The 15,912-nt window shown below is 39.9% G+C and overlaps 1 protein-coding gene across 2 annotated transcripts in view; it reads left to right on the forward strand.

The window, feature by feature from the left end:
• The first annotated feature begins 761 nt into the window (after nt 1-761).
• hivep1.L (HIVEP zinc finger 1 L homeolog) overlaps nt 762-15,912 on the forward strand; it is a 146,978-nt gene continuing 131,827 nt past the window's right edge. The window contains exon 1 of one of the 2 annotated variants that reach the window (XM_041566296.1): nt 762-820. The gene's annotated coding sequence lies outside the window, so the exon portion shown is untranslated. Of the gene's footprint in view, nt 821-4,081; nt 4,340-15,912 lie in introns of those variants that run through there. The other variant, XM_018267795.2, reaches the window with a different exon arrangement.

Raw genomic sequence — 15,912 nt, forward strand, 5'->3', positions numbered from 1 at the left:
TTATGATCATAAAGTTGAAAAGCCACCATACCACGTCAAGGTAAACCCCATATGGTGGTCCCTAACTTGTTTATTCTCAGGTCATAATATAAAAAGACAATTCTCTGCATAATAGCATTACCTGTATTCAGTGTTTGTGGAACATTGGTTTCACTCTGGAGCCTAGATCCTCCCCCGCCAGTTAAGGCTTTTAAGAGAGAGAGATTGCCCAAACCAACGCCCATATTTAAAAGCATAGGACCACCATTAGTATATAGGGGTGGGTATGGGGTGCTATTAAAAACCACATGAAGCTAAGCCACAGCTTCAGGCTAATACAATGTACAAAATTGGGGGGTTGTGGAAGCACTCCTAAGGCTAAATCAAAGTATATTTAAGTATAATGGAAGTGCTACTTACAATGCACTTCCCTGGGCCCCTGTCTCATAAGTAATTCAATATAAATGCAAGTGCATGTGTTTACAAAAACAGGGGTTTTGTAAACACATGCACTTGCATTTATATTGAATTACTTATGAGACAGGGGCCCAGGGAAGTGCATTGTAAGTAGCACTTCCATTATACTTAAATATACTTTGATTTAGCCTTAGGAGTGCTTCCACAACCCCCCAATTTTGTACATTGTATTAGCCTGAAGCTGTGGCTTAGCTTCATGTGGTTTTTAATAGCACCCCATACCCACCCCTATATACTAATGGTGGTCCTATGCTTTTAAATATGGGCGTTGGTTTGGGCAATCTCTCTCTCTTAAAAGCCTTAACTGGTGGGGGAGGATCTAGGCTCCAGAGTGAAACCAATGTTCCACAAACACTGAATACAGGTAATGCTATTATGCAAAGAATTGTCTTTTTATATTATGACCTGAGAATAAACAAGTTAGGGACCGCCATATGGGGTTTACCTTGATGTGGTATGGTGGCTTTTCAACTTTATGATCATAACTTTGTAACTAAAAAACCCCTGTTTTGTAAACACATGCACTTGCATTTATATTGAATTACTTATGAGACAGGGGCCCAGGGAAGTGCATTGTAAGTAGCACTTCCATTATACTTAAATATACTTTGATTTAGCCTTAGGAGTGCTTCCACAACCCCCCAATTTTGTACATTGTATTAGCCTGAAGCTGTGGCTTAGCTTCATGTGGTTTTTAATAGCACCCCATACCCACCCCTATATACTAATGGTGGTCCTATGCTTTTAAATATGGGCGTTGGTTTGGGCAATCTCTCTCTCTTAAAAGCCTTAACTGGCGGGGGAGGATCTAGGCTCCAGAGTGAAACCAATGTTCCACAAACACTGAATACAGGTAATGCTATTATGCAAAGAATTGTCTTTTTATATTATGACCTGAGAATAAACAAGTTAGGGACCGCCATATGGGGTTTACCTTGACGTGGTATGGTGGCTTTTCAACTTTATGATCATAACTTTGTAACTAAAAAACCCCTGTTTTTGTAAACACATGCACTTGCATTTATATTGAATTACTTATGAGACAGGGGCCCAGGGAAGTGCATTGTAAGTAGCACTTCCATTATACTTAAATATACTTTGATTTAGCCTTAGGAGTGCTTCCACAACCCCCCAACCCTCGATATTCGACTAGGAATTGAAATCCTTCGACTTCGAATATTGAAGTCGAAGGATTTAGTGCAAATTCTGCGATCGTACGATCGAAGGATTATTCCTTCGATCGAACGATTAAATCCTTCGAATCGAACGATTCCAAGGACTTTAATCCAATGATCGAAGGAATATCTTTCGATCAAAAAAACTTAGGCAAGCCTATGGGGACCTTCCCCATAGGCTAACATTGACTTCGGTAGCTTTTATCTGCCGAACTAGGGGTTTTTTTTTAGAGACAGTACTTCGACTATCGAATGGTCGAATAGTCGAATGATTTTTACTTCGAATCCTTCGATTCGAAGTCGTAGTCGAAGGTTGAAGTAGCCCATTCGATGGTCGAAGTAGCCCAAAAAATACTTCGAAATTCGAAGTTTTTTTACTTCGAATCCTTCACTCAAATTTAGTGAATCGGCCCCTTAGTGTCAGTATCACTTTAAGGTCAAGGATCAGTGGCATTATTGCTGTTCAAATTATACAACCCTCTCCATTTTGTTATCCTATGGGTTGTGGGGCACATTGATTTTAAATAAATACATCTGTCCTCTTATATGATTTTTTCCCTGTCATGATCATGGATATTGTGTGAATTTTTGAAAACATCATGGACTTAATTTACAGTGGCATACTGTTAACCCTCTGGCCCCTCTGCAAAATTCTTCTTGGGCTGGGCCTGCACCTTTAGGCCCCTAAACCCCCAACCTTAACTGCTGCCCACAGCAAACGAACAGGCAGTGAAGTTTAAAGTGACTGGGAAGAGAGAAATCTACTATACAGCACAACTTTCATCTGGGTCCCCATTGTATGGCAGTTGCACCACTATTTATTTTAGAATTTGGGGAGTAAGTCATTTTAATTTTGGGTAGCTATCCTGTCATTCTTGACATTACCTACACAAAGGGAAGACATGTGCACATGGCACTTTTGTAAACATCTTTTTATGAAATTAAAATGGCATGCTTTGTTGTACTTTATAATTAATTGTATAGAATTTGCATTTCCAAACAGATATTTGTTTAGAAGAGAATGAAGGAAGTTTGGAGAACAGCTGACATTGTATGGAGGAGGGCTGACCACAGAGGTAGAACTCCTGGGTCCTGATAAATTAGGCTCATTACAGAGAGGAAGCAAAGCAGATACCAACGAATGCATAACATTGGGTTACACATGTTCTGATAAAGGAGACTAGCCATATGTAGGATTAGGTACTTGCCAGACTGTGTCCAAATTTATAGAGTCCCAAGATCCAATTGTGTTCACAGTCCTTATCCGGCTCACACTTGTATCCCTTCAAGCCTGAATCACAATTTCTAAAAGAAAAGCCAGCGCCACAGGCACAGGACCAACAAACAAAATATAGGGTAAACAGCAATGCTTTTGTGCTCTAATTAAAATTTAAATATTCCAACACTGTGTATTAGACCCTTGTTGTTCTCACCACCACCTTGATTATTATAGAGAAAGAGGCTTTTTAACTTTCCTTGAATGAATGTTTAGGTGGGTACTCACAAACACAACTTTGTTTGCAAGTTGAAAAGTTGTGTTTGTGAATACCCACCTAAAAATTCATTCAAGGAAAGTTAAAAAGCCTCTTTCTCTATCTATAATAATCAAGGTGGTGGACAACAACAAGGGTCTAATACACAGGGGTGGAATATTTAAATTTTAATTAGAGCACAAAAGCAGAATTGCCAGAGGATGTTTTAATATGTACACCATAGGTGGGTGCATCGTAATCACGCCATGTTACGCCCCATGGTCACACTTCTGATTGCTCATACCTCCTGTTACTGATCAATAATACAGGTGCAAATGACACAGAACAGCAAACGAGAACACAAAAAATCCATGTAAAGGTCAACTGTCCCCATATAATTGCAGTGTTGAGCATTCCCTACAGGCGGTTTTTGAGAATTACCGCTTAGTGTGATTTAAAGAAAATCCAGTCCTGGCTCACTATCATTCAAAAGCAAAAAAGTTATCCCAAAATACCATATTAAAAAAATATAGTTTGTATTCAAAAAATCTTGTTAAAAATATAGGTATACAGACCGCATGGTATTCTGTAGGCGCAATACCATGCGGTCTGTATTTGTATACCTATATTTTTAACATGATTTTTGAATAAAGACTATATTTTTTAATATAATATGGTGTTTTGGGATAACTTTTTTTTGGTTTTGAATGATTATACCCTTGTGAACTGGGGGTTTTATCCCAATAATCATGGGCCCTTGTTGACAGGCCCTGTGGAGACTATCATCCTATTATATACATTTTTTCCTGGCTCACTATCACCCTAATGACAAGGGGTTAGCAAACAAGTGAGTGTTATTCACACTACAACACGCACACAAATCCGTGTCAGCTAAGAAGTGAAAACAAACTGCAAGCCCCTAAAGCTCCGCCCCTACAGCAATCCCTCACTAGCAGACACGAGAGAGGAATCCCTCCTACCATTAGCCATTAAGCACAGACTAATAACAAACAAGATTAAGCAATAGAAAGGGGAGTCGTAGTGATCCCAGTCCCAAGCAGAGCAATGGACAGAAGAAGCCATAGATATTACAATGTTATTGTGCTTTCATGGCTTTGCTTATCCCTGCCCAAACCCTGGAGACATTCAGGTTTCTAGAAAAGGGGGAGGGGACTGTGTAACACTCCTTCCCATGCACCCAGTAAGGGTCTTCACCAGGAAGTCCGTGCAAGTTTGGTGAGTAGGCGATTTCACTTGGTCTTTCCCCTCTCAGCATAGCTTTCCTCTGGACTTTAACCCCTCATGTGCCATATCAAGTTTGTCCAGTATCTGACTCTACCAGGGCTCCCAATCTTTTGTGTGCATTGATATTGGTGCAATACAGCACCCATCATACCTCGGCCCCTGAGTATTTGTTAAAATAGGACCTGCCAACTGTTGGTAGGGTTACGGGCCGGAAGTGGCTTTCCATGAGATGAGATAGTGAAGCGCAAAGCCAGCACTCAGCAGGACCCTTGGGTGTAGGGCACAGTTATATATGTAGCAGGGCACCTAGCTTATAGGAGTACATGGATTCAGGAGCAGTGCAAGGACACACTGCACAATAAGGCACATTGAATGGCTGTAGAGGAACCTCCGGGATCTCCGGCTGCCCTAAAGAGGATGTGCATAGAGATGGGCAGAGGGAGGGAGCAAAGAGGCGATAGAACTAAAAGGGGATTTCCGACGTTCGTCAGCTCTTGAGGGAGTTCTGCAATGACGCACACTTGCTGTACTAGCTGTACAAGTGCACTGACCAACACAAGTCAAAAGCACACTCTGTAACAATGAAGGCAAACGGCAATTTGACCGGGATTCACTGCACTTTTGTACATAGTTTAGTAAATGTGCAATCTGCTGAGCGTAGATGGGGGATAGCATGCATAGAGGTTTTAACTATAAGGGACAATGACAAGCACATGTGTAATATACAATAATTAGTGGCAGTGCACAGGTGGTCCAGTTCTCTACAGAACTTTGTTGTCTGCGAGAAATGACAATGACACACAATTCCATGACAATGAGCAATTTTTTTCTTGTGTGTATTCATTGTCATTTTGAATTCGTCATAATTAGAATTTTATAGTTATCCGGTTGCTAGGGGCTTAATTATCCCAGCAACAAGGGAACCGTTTTGAAAAGAAAACGGAAGGTCAATAGTAGAGGCCCTAAAAAGAAAGAGAAGCAATAAAAATACGAATTAAAATAAAAGTGAAACCATAAAATCTGTTTTTGTTGGCTGGAATCAAAAATCCCCAACAGCAGATGGCATTTTAATTTTCAGTCTGACCTAGGCTCGTTATTATTAGCATGAATTTCACCGACATATTGCGCATATAATGTCAACTGACCCTATTTTGCACCCTTTCTGTTAATATGTAGCTATGAGAATTCTAAAATATCCACATTCCATTCAGTACAAAGGAAAGCTTACATTTACATAGCAATTTAGAGCATATTTGGGTTTCATATGAAGCATAAATAATATGATTATAATACCTTTCTTAGCTATAAGCATATTGGAAACTGTGAGGGTTCGTGAGTACATACTAGTCAGAGGTGACCGGTGCATTATCACTTATATGATAGGTCGTTTTTGACAAAGTTAGCAGTATACTATTTAATAAAAGGGTAAGGTGAGGTGGCCCTTTTTAAAGGGGCACTATACCACCTTTTTCAACACGAGTTTGGAGAACAGAGTTAATTTGGAATATGCCTTTTGTTTTAATTAAAACATATGTGTGTTGACACAGATGGCTTCCTAGTGGGCTGTTTATTAAATCTCAAGGCACAAGCCCTGTCCACTAACCTTATGTTGGAAATGGGGGTATACTGCCCTTTTAATGGTGGTTAGCCTGCAGTTTTCCCATTGGAGTTGTGTACATGGTTGACTTTAATGCATCTGTGATCAGGTGGACAGAATCAAGGATTATAAACTATTCGGATCCCAGTAAAAACATTGCTATTAATTGAATTTTCTTCTGAGTATCCAGTTTTGAATACGTTTTATCACCTTTTTATTTGCCAAATGTTTTGCCGACTCCCGACTTTTATTGGTTTCAGAAAATACTTGCGCGTTTTTTTTCTCCGTGGTATTCTCGAATCAACTTGATTTTTGATAAATCAGCCCCTAAGTATTACTAATCACTGGACACATTGGAACATTTTTATAAATTTATATTAAATATGCACTAAAAGATGTTATACAAGTTCACCTCTGAACTGTGGGGAAATATATTTTCACATATTTTCATAATCCTTGTTTATAAATATATGAACTTGATCTCACATAAATCCCCCAAATCTGTTTCCATGAAGGAAGCCCTGTTTCTGCTTAACGGCTCTTACAGACGAGCGTTTTTAGCTGCGCAGGGGAGCGCAGGAGTAGACGCACTGAATTGTTTTCAGTGTGGCTGTACTCACACAGATGCATGTAAGCGACGAACGCAGGAAAAATGCAACCAAGTCCCAACCAGCGTTCTGCAGTTCTGCACTTACATGCGTCTGTGTGAGTACAGCCCCATTGAAAATAATTCAGTGCGTCTACTCCTGCGCTCCCCTGCGGCTGAACACATGAAACCGGAACGCAGGGGAGCGCATCTTAAAACGCTCGCCTGTAAGAGCCCTAAATCATTTTGGTGCTGAGTAATAGTGACTTCGGTTCTGGGGTGGGTTATAAATAGGGCTGTATTTTGTGTGTGTGTGTGTGTGTGTGTGTATATATGTATATATATATATATATATATATATATATATATATATATATATATATATATATATATATATATATATATATAATACACAAAAGCCATGAATATCTTGTAAATTATATCCTTATAAACGGTGAGTTCTTATGTCATCAGTTATAAACGTTGAGTTCTGATGTCATTTCTGTCACATGACTCACCAAAACTTGTGTATTAATAATAAATAAAGTACCCCTGCTGCAAAATATGAGGATATTAGAAGTTACCTTGGCGTTCCATGACCTGTATAAAAACACTTGGCCTTGCGTTTTTATATGGTCATGAAATTCTTGGTAACTTATAATATCCTTATATTTGGTGTGCTATAAGTGCCTGAAGCACGTTTGCAGTATGAGAAGCTGAAATAAAACATTCTTGATGTCAAGACATCTTAACAGCTTGTAGTGTTCTGTACGTGTTTGTGTATATATTCAATATCGTGAGTTACTTCAGAGTTGTAAATAGAGTGAAGGGAATGCAGGAATGAGGCAACTGTTTCCGTTCTTGCCGCCCACTCCCCCTTCGAATACAGTGACTTTATGGTCTTGTAAAAAAGTTTTATTCGCGTGCCTGAGATACCCAGTTCATTTCAAGCTGACAGTCTCACATCTACTAGCATGCTTTGTCACGTCGTTTTTAGAGAAGTAAACGCCCGTAGGCCGTTAAAGTACCCCCTAAAGTGGCCCTTGCTAAAGACATCAGGGTTGCTGAGGGGACGTATGTGGCTCTGGAAAATCCAGTGGCGTCATCGGAAAGATTACGCGATAGACAGTGGGTGGGGCCAGACGGATCCCCCCTAATAACCCTCTAACGTGGTCATGTGACCGAAACCCTGCTAGTGACTTTCTCAGCGAGTGCTAGAGCCGCCCTTTCTCCCTGCAAGTGCTAAAGGCGCATTGGGCCTGTAAGCAAGGTCACCTGTTACGTAAAGACTCGTGAGAAGTTACTGTGCTGTTCTCTATGACACTAAGAGGAGGAAGGGCGTAAAGTAATAAATAAAGATGTCATGGATATGTGGAAAGTTTTATAGCTGTAAAAGTGTGGGATGTATGAACGGAAATTTCACTGAAGGCTACATTGTTACTTCAGTAGTTAACTGAATAGTTAAAATAATGTATGTGTATGACCAGGCTTAAAGGAACAGTAATGCCAAAAAAATCAAAGTGTTTTAAACTACTGAAAATATAATGCACAGTTGCGCTGCACTGGTACAACTCGTGTGTTTGTTTCAGAAACACAACTATAGTTTATATAAACAAGCTGCTGTGTAGCCATGGGGGCAGCCATTCAAGCTAGAAAAAGGAGAAAAGGCACAAGAAACAACTGATAACAGATAAGCTCTTTAGTATACAATGGGATTCTTTAGAACTTATCTGTAATCTACTGTGTCTCCCGTGCTTGAATATCTGCCCCCATCTCTATGCAGCAGCTTGTTTATATAAATTATAAATGTGTTTCTGAAGTAAACCCACAATTTTTACCAGTGCAGGGCAACAGTACAGTTACTGTTCCTTTAATGGCCATGCAGGCCGCAAGTAGTGATGAGAAGGAGCCAATTCTCACATGCGCGCCATGCTTCTAGTATAGGGTGGGGGAACCACAAACACTGAGCTGCAATGTAAAGGTTAGCCACAGGATTGGGGCCATGTCTTCAATTAGTCAGGGTTCTGGGCCCCACAGCAAATTCATTGTAAGGTTTCTGCTAAAATTTGACCAGTTTTCCAATATATATACATATTGGAATTGCACATTAATTAGGTCTACATGGGGTCTCCCACCTGACCAATCCTGGGCTGGGCTGCGATGCTGCTGATTACAATACCCTGAAAACTGTAGGAAACATGTTAAAGGAACAGTAACATCAAAAAATAAAAGTGTTTTAAAGTAATGAAAATATAATGCAGTGTTGCCCTGCACTGGTAAAACTGGTGTGTTTGCTTAAGAAACACAACTATTGTTTATATAAATAAGCTGCTGTGTAGCAATGGGGGCAGCCATTTAAAGCAGAAAAAGCTCAAGTTACACAGCAGATAGCAAATAAGCTCTGTCTGTCTAATGGTGTTATCTGTTATCCGTTAGTTAACCTGTGCCATATAGCCGTTTTTCAATTTCCGCCATTGCTCCACAGCAGCTTGTTTATATGAACTATAGTAGTGTTTCTGAAGCAAACACGTCAGTTTTACCAGTGCAGAGAAACACTACATGATATTTTCATTACTTTAAAACACTTACATTTTTTGTTGTTACTGTTCCTTTAAGGCTAGTTATATCCAAGGCTTTCACACAGGAGTTGTCAATTGGTGGCAAAATCACTCATAGGAATATACAGATATGATAAATTACAGAGTTTGTCTTTTTCAGCCCAATATATTTGTATTTTGACTGTGTTCTGCCCCAACAATTCCCTGTCCTGCCCTTGACCTCACCTCCAACTGTGCTTTGAGCTCTGCTCTGCATATTTTGGAGGTATATTGGGAGATATACAGGTGCATTCTAATTCTGTTCAACTGAGGCTTTGCAGGAGATTAATAACAACGGAGGGGCAAATTACAGTAAGTGTATAAATAGGGTTGTATTTGAGATCTGAAGAATGTATGTGAGTTGGCATGTCTGATAAATGTAAGTATAACAATTAAGGGATTTACTCCCGAAACGCGTAAGGTTCTACAGCAGTAACCCCAATAAAACCCTTTCCAGAAGTGCCGTCTGCCTGTTTCGAGTTCATATAACAATTAAACAACAGTCATTTTATCATACAGGTATATTATCCAGAATCCTGGGGTTTCTTATTTAGACACAAACATTGAACGCTAACTATTTTAAAACAATTAATTGTTGTGTGTCATCTTTGAAACAGCTATCTTTCTGTTGGTTAAACAGTGTAACATGTTTTTGGACTATCCAGGCCAGCCGGGTTAATCACCAGCTAGTAAACTAGAGCATGGGTTGCACGGGACGCTAACACTTAAGGCAGGGCCTTTGCAAAAGGGAAGTTTTGAAGGTGTGGGGTAGTGCAGCTTCAACTCCCACATGCTACTGTCCTTTAACCAATAAAGGAATGTGAGCCAGGAGGTTCTTGCAGTCAAACAGAAAAAATTACTTTATTTGTCAGAGACAAATGATCCACAAGTTACAGTAAAGAGGCATTTGCAGAATATATAGGCATGCACGCAGCTCAGACAGTATATCAGAAGCAGATGCAGGTGCCTTCCCTGAGGCTGTAGTCAAGGCAGTGCAGCATACCTCCAGAAATACCTCACATGTGGTCTAGATCTCACCCAGTGGAGTGGTCAGGGAGGAGAACCTAAAGCCTGACACCCTTTCCAATGTGTCCCTTCACTGTAGGCAAATCTTACAGCCTGGGAAGCTGCTCCCTGCTACACCTCCTTGATGGAGCACAAAGCTGCTCTTTCTATCTTTCCTCACTGTCTTCCTCTCCTAGAGAGTCTATAACAAATATATTCCTGCCACTCACTAGCCTCATTCATGGGGTCCCTGCTCCCCGACTTCCATGCTAGAGGTTCAGGTCCCTCTAGGGCAAACTGGCTTTACTGGGTCTTGGTGTACCCAGGCTCCCTTGAAACATCCGGATGGGTCAGACACCAGGAGCCAAAGTGGAAGATCCACCCATTCTCACTCATTATACCAAAGTGTGATAGGATGTGGTCACAGCACCTCCTGGCCAATAACTTGGATATGTAAATTACAACTAGCTACATGGGCATCGGCCCAGCAACTAGGGAGGTCAGGAAGTGTACGGATTTAAAGCCATAAGGGCACATTAACCCTATGGGTCCCTACATATGTTTATGAACTGGATCAGAAAGCTGTACAAAATTATATTTTATACAGGTATGGGACCTGATATTCAGAATTCTCGGGACCTGGGGTTTTCCGGGTTACAGATCTTTCTGTAAAAAAATGGATCTTCATACCTTAAGTCTACTAGAAAATCATTTAAACATGAAATAAACCCAATAGGCTGGTTTTGCTTCCAGTAGGATTTAATTATATCTTAGTCTGGATCAAGTTCAAGGTACTGTTTTATTATTACAGAGAAAAGGGAAATCATTTTTAAAAATTTGGATTATTTGAATAAAATGGAGTCTATGCAAGAGTGCCATCCCGTAATTCATAGAATTCTGGATAATGGCATTATGGATAACAGATCCCTTAACTGTGCCATAATGTTTATAAATAATGCAGAATATTTGGCAGAGCAGACTAGGGCTAATTTGCACATGGAGTGTTTTGCCTGCTACTGCCTTCCAGCGGAGGACAACCGTCAAAATACCCTTGTCCTTCCGTCACTGTTTGTAATGTTATTTAATGATTGATGCACATGGAGCGGTGGTTAGTGGACCCCTGTAAAATAGCAAATTTGTGTTCATTTGTCAATTTCTTTGTATTATTGCTTTTCGACTCGAGCAATCATCAAGGAAACCCGCCGCGAGTCTCCGCTCAGGAAAAATGACAGAGATTGCTGAGCTTTTTCGGCCCAAAGCCTGGTGTGAGTACAGAAATTCATGGTGGGTTTCCTTGATGATTGCTCAAGCAATAATCTATAGCAGTCAAAAGTGTTGCACAGTGTTAAGTACAGCTTAAATTAAGTTTGCAGGGATGCTTGAGCTACTGTGGCTTCCACTTCAAACCATTAGTCAGTCTTTAAATAATGTATTGCTAGTTTAAGAAAACCTCACATTGAATAGATTTTGTTTGAATATTGTTTTGGTGTTAAAAATTTTCCATAAACCTCAAAATCATTAAAAGTGGTAGCTGTGCAACAGAAAATATTAATTGTAGATTTCAACTCGTTAAAACAGTACACCTTAATTAGGTAATAATAATGAAAACCAATGGAAAGGTTGCTTAGAATGGACTATTCTATAACATAATAAAAGTTAACATAAAGGTGAACCCCTTTAAGGCTCCCTTTGTGTGTATTTAAAGGAATTTTCTTATTGAAAGGCAACATTTTTAGTACCATTAGGACTATGTCATACTTTTGACTATTTCCCATTTCTGCCCACAATTTTCCTTTTGTGCACAGTGACAGGCCAATGACATATACGTGTGCTGCACAAACAGGACAACAGCAGCTGGCTGTATCAGTGGAGAAACACTGGGTGCGACATTGTCCTTAGAATTCATTAAGCAACTTGTTTTTTTGTTTCCTTTGATCATTCATTAACCTAATTCAGATTTGACTCATCAGAAATTATTCTACTTTGCCTTGGCTGTTTCAATTTCTCACCTGCATTCATATATGCTCAAACATATTTACCTTTTTGATTCCTGTGGCTGTCAGTAGTGAAATAGAGTATAACCCATGCGTTTTTCAGGGAACTGTGAAAAGAAATTCTGATAAAATCTAAAATGCTCTCAGTGACTTTTAAAGCCATTTATAATGCTGCCAGCTATTTTTGTAATTCTCCACACTCCACCTTTAATGCCCTGTTACTTTTATTTACTAATGTACTCCAAACCTCTACAACTGCATTTCCATTAATTTAGTCTTTACATCAAAATACTGTACCCCCTGTTTTTGAGGATTTTGCTTAAACCAGGCATGTTTTTTTTCCAGGCTTAAAATGCAGCACAAAAAGTCTTAAATCAATGGGAATCACCATTATTGGTCTTTATGGGAACTGTGTAAATAATCAACAAGGTTGATTGCCCATCATTCTTGTCAAATTAAAAAAATTCTAATTTTGAGCTAATTTTTGTGTACTTCGACTAGGAAAGCGTCTAAATTCAATTTGAAAAAAAATTGAAAATACGAATTTTATCATGTACTGTCTCTTTAAAGATTCAACTTTGACCATTTAAACGATTAAATTTCGGTTGGTCTTTTTGAATTCGTATTTCAACGTTTTTCAAAATCGAAATTCGACCCTTGATAAATCTGCCTTCAACAATTCTAGTTGCTCATAATGCATTTAAGGCCTACTTAAAGGTGACATTTTCTATGGCACAAAATTTCTTTTTAAGTAAAAACGTATGACATATGCTGTGTAGAATTAACAATCATTTTTCCACTGGGAGATTTGGAGTATGGAGCTGGAGTATTTTTGTATTCGCATAATAAATTCTGAAAAAGTCACACTTTTTTTCCCAAAACCTTTTCAGATTTTTGTTGTCAAAAAGCCTGATCTGGCTTAATAAATGAACCCCATAATTTTCCTGTTAAAGTCTTAGCCTCACATCCAAAACAATTAATGCATTGCAGCAACTTTGTGTTATTTTTTTAATTTTCTTTCTTTTCCACTATTATATGATTTAGATGACTTTCTAGATTACAACTTAAATTGTAAAAATATTCAAAATCCATGAAGCACCTATTGCAAACATTCATGTTATACGACACTGTATACCCACATTTACGTAATATCCTGTTCGAATGTTCTACATGGTTTAAGTAAATCACTGAGGGCAAAACACACCTAGATACAGGAAGCTACTCATATACACTAAAGTGCTGTTTTGCTCCTAGCAACAAACCTGGGAAAATTATAACTGGTAGGTGGAAGGCCTGAACCAGTGTATTGCTAGTGTGTAGTGACTAGTAAATACAGTATGCCTGTGACATTAAATCACTTTCACATGACTTAGACTGAGAATTGAAAAACGTTCTAAGGCCCAATTTTTAGGCCACAACAAATGGTGGATTTGGTGCATCCATTTGCTGAATTCTTTTACCAGAGTAAAAGAGGCAAAAACAGAAAAGTAATTAATTCCAAAACCACAAAACAAAAACAAATCAGAAATCCCTTTAAGGCTTGTTTACTCGGGCCTGCCAGATAAAAACATGTACAGTACTCCTTGCATGGTTTCTATAAATGTTCCAAATGAATTATAATTTTCATATGGACACATTATTTTCCTTCCAAACTGATGAGGTTGTATAGATCTAAAAAAATGGGAAACTTGAAACATTAACTGCAATGAACCATTCTGGCTTGATCTAATGCCAACTAACAAAATCCCAGCTTATTCCATCTGGTCTCTGAGGAGTGCCCAGCCATGCACAGAATAATATTTGGACATGCCAGACCTACTGTTTGGTTCCAGAACAAAGCTGTTACATTCATTACTGGCAATGGAACAGCTTACTAAATTTCCCTTGAATCTGGTCATTTTATACTATTCTAATGTTATGTATCATAAATGCACAGATCAGCAGAACAGGCAATGGATGCAAGTAATTTTCTAACCTAAGGGGACAGGGAAGAAAAGTAAGAAAAAGGGAAGCACACCAACTAAAGTTTTGGTATTCTGGGTCATCTTATAAATATTGTAGAGGTTATTTTTTAGTGCCAGATTTGTCCTCCGTGCATTCTGGAAAGAGTGGAAAGAGGAACGTAAAATCAATTGTAGATGTCAGTCACATCATGACATTATATAGCAGATAATATTGCTTAATCCACATGCTTGTAGACAGCATAACTATACCTATTTGAGGCAGAGCACAGGAAGACGGAATATCTCCACTCAAATATGTTCTCTCTGTCTATGGGATTGTTGCCCATAGTCTATCCTGCTTTCTATGCACCAATGTGTGTGTCACATGCTGTGCATTGAAGATGGACCTGACTATAGACACTGAATACACAGAAGAGATGTTTTTTTTCTTTTTTTTTTTTTAGGAACAAACAAAATATTTGTAACCAGTTTTCTGTTTACTAGCTGTGCAAGTTTACCTATGTAAATAGGGTTGCCACCTGTCCAGTTTTGACCTGGACAGACCATTTTTTTTGAAGGGCAGTTAGAGTCAAAACTGGCTGCCCGGCTGCCATAGTGCACTACTTCACTATGAGGGCAGTGAGGTTGAGGAATGCCCTCCAGCTTGAGCCACAGGAGGCGGCACCTTGACAGAATATCTTCTGATGCTGCCTCCAAGTTCATCTTCCCTCAGTCACACCCCTTGCCCAGCTGTGGGCAATAGCTCGTTAGCGGACCTTCCTGCTGACACCAAAACTTGAGTTCTTGTCTGTGATCCTGAAAGCCTGTTCCTGCAACCTTGTTCCTGCTCTTGTTCTTGCTCCCCATAATCTGATCTCTTAGTTTTGACCTCTGCCAGTTTCTTGACTCTGCAAAGTTTTGACCTCTGCCAGTTTCTTGACTCTGCAAGTCTTCTGCCTGCCCTTGACCTGGAGCCTGTTTCTAGGATTCATTCTGCTCCTTACACATTTCTGCAGAGGTCTGAGGAGCTTGCTGGTAACTTAACTATGCAGCATTTGACTGAACTTCAACACTCAACTGGGCAGCTTCCTGCAATTAAAAAATATGCAGGTCAAAATGACTTGCTTGTGGACTTTCTATTTTTGTGCACAAGACTGTCCTATAAATTATTTTTTTCAAGAGTCTCTGGATATATGAGAAGCAGGCTCATTACCCTTTCTTTTGGAAGGGAAAAGCTCAGAACTGGGCTGAACAGGCCACTGATGAAGATTCACCCATCCTGGATGATCCCTGTGTTTTTCTTTCAATTATGAAAACACATTTTACGGGGGATTCATGGCCACTTCCAGATTTTTTTTCTTCAGTCTCAGCTGCTCCATTTACTGCCCCAGGGTCAGCTGCCCAGCCTCCATTTCCTGCTCCAGGGCCAGCTGCCAAGCCTCCAGTTCCTGCTCCAGGGCCGGCTGCCCGGACTCCAGTTCCTACCCCAGGACTGGCTGCCCAGCCTACAGTTCTTGCTCTAGGGCTTGTTCCCCTCCAGCAAATATTTCTGGTTCCAGCTTTCTGGCAAATTGTTCCCATGCCAGCATTTCTACAACTTGGCCCCCTGTTTAACCTCCTGCTGCTTGTTCCTGTGCCGGCTACTTGAAAGCTGCTTGTTCTTGTGCCGGTTCCTCAAAAGCTGCCTGTTCCTGTGCCATCTCCCTGAAAGTTGCCTATGCAAGCAGTCGTGCCTGCACTCCCGTCTTCAGCTCCTGTGCTAATATTCCAGCTTCTGCCCCCGTGCCTGCAGTCCTGCCTCCAGCTCCTGCCTATATGGACCATTCTGCCCTGGCCTACAGG

This window comes from Xenopus laevis, chromosome 6L, assembly GCF_017654675.1.
Source record: "Xenopus laevis strain J_2021 chromosome 6L, Xenopus_laevis_v10.1, whole genome shotgun sequence".
Lineage (NCBI taxonomy): Eukaryota > Metazoa > Chordata > Amphibia > Anura > Pipidae > Xenopus > Xenopus laevis.